The 1,558-nt window shown below is 47.2% G+C and overlaps 1 pseudogene; it reads left to right on the forward strand.

Moving 5' to 3' along the window:
• Positions 1 to 1,124: 1,124 nt before the first annotated feature.
• On the forward strand, positions 1,125 to 1,303 carry LOC119345196 (annotated as a pseudogene).
• Positions 1,304 to 1,558: the final 255 nt, after the last annotated feature.

A 1,558-nucleotide genomic window follows, 5' to 3' on the forward strand; every position in this document is an offset into this window, starting at 1 on the left:
TGACCTCCACCCCCTTTTATTCATGTGCAGCTCGGAGGCGCGCCACGTGCAGTCCACTGATCATCACCGCACGTCCATGTAGTACGACTCGATGAGCTGCCCTCCTCCCCTTGCAGTCATGGTATCCCGGACTAGTAGTGCGCAGGGACACCCAAGTGGAGTTCATGTGTCACATTTCCCCAAAAACTGATTTTCTGTAGTTCGCTATTTTTAATTTGGGAAATGTTCAGTTCAAATATCAGTATATCACAAAAGCATAAAAAGTCTTTCCAGTTTTGCATAGCCTGCTTAGCGGTCCACATTGCCACCACAAAGTTGAACGAGTGATCACCACACCGAAGAATCCGGCGTCGCTGCAAGCGTCGTCCAGCAAACCTTCGTAGGCGGCCATGTCAGGGTCGTCGATCTTGTCGACGAGCGTGCTGATATCACCTGCAAAGAGGAAAAGAGAACTCACTTTTGAGATAAACAAACAGTGCATCAATCATATCACCTGCTTAGAGCGAGAAATCGCCTTAGCACGACAGGTGCGGAAAAGCGAACTTTCCAAGGACAAACATGTATCGATCAGCTACATGTCCTCAAGGAGAAGTAGTTGTTCCGTAACACTCCAACATCCAGCCTGCTGAGTTCAGAGAGGGCGGAGAATGTCTGAATAATAACTCGTGCATTCAGAGAAGACCGCAGCAACATATATTCTGAATAACTCATGAACACACTGCAGAATTTCTCCTTCAGAAAGGATGTGGAATAGAGCCCCGATTCCGCCCGTGACTGTCAGCAGTACATACATATTTTGGTTGAAGCAGTCCGACATAGCTCCGCCCGTAACCGTGTGCACGCGGCTCGCGTTCTCCGCAGTCTGCCCCTCCTTGCCGAAAACAAGAGGGCGGTGATCGCAGAATAGCAAGAGGCGCATTCCCTTCAAAAAAAACAGCAAGAGGCGCGTGAATCAGGCCTTGCCGAAAAGGCCTTCCTTGTTTAAGGCCCACGCGCAAGAGGCTAGCATTGCACCGTCCGCACTCCGCACCGCAGGTGGTTAGTTTAGTACCACCTCGCTCGGCGAAGAAGGGACGGGAGGACGAGGAGGGTACGAATAGAGGAGCATGGCAGCGGTTCAACTCATACCTTTCTCGGCCTTTTGGCTAAGATTAAGTGTAGTATTTGTTATTATCAGTTTAATATTTGATATTTGATATGTGGGGTACATCCTCACAATGACATTAAATTTATTTTTTATGGGAACATTCTGCACCAGGTGCTCCCTGTACACCACCTTATCGTACTTGGGAACGCTACCCGTTTTCTTCACCGAATAGAGAAGCGTTCACCATAATCAATTGCTGTAAATACAATGATGTTAAACCAAGAGTGGTGTACTCACCATAATCTGTGTGAGATCTACTGGAATAGAGAAGAAAAACAGAGTGGGATGTATCAACATGCCACAAGATAACTTCTTTTTTAGGGTATATGTGTGCTTACCATCCAATATAAGTGTGTTCCTCTTGTGGGATGTCATCTAAGACTGGATAGAGCCAATTAATCTGTGAACCCA

Source organism: Triticum dicoccoides, unplaced genomic scaffold, assembly GCF_002162155.2.
Source record: "Triticum dicoccoides isolate Atlit2015 ecotype Zavitan unplaced genomic scaffold, WEW_v2.0 scaffold21417, whole genome shotgun sequence".
NCBI classification, from domain to species: Eukaryota; Viridiplantae; Streptophyta; class Magnoliopsida; order Poales; family Poaceae; genus Triticum; species Triticum dicoccoides.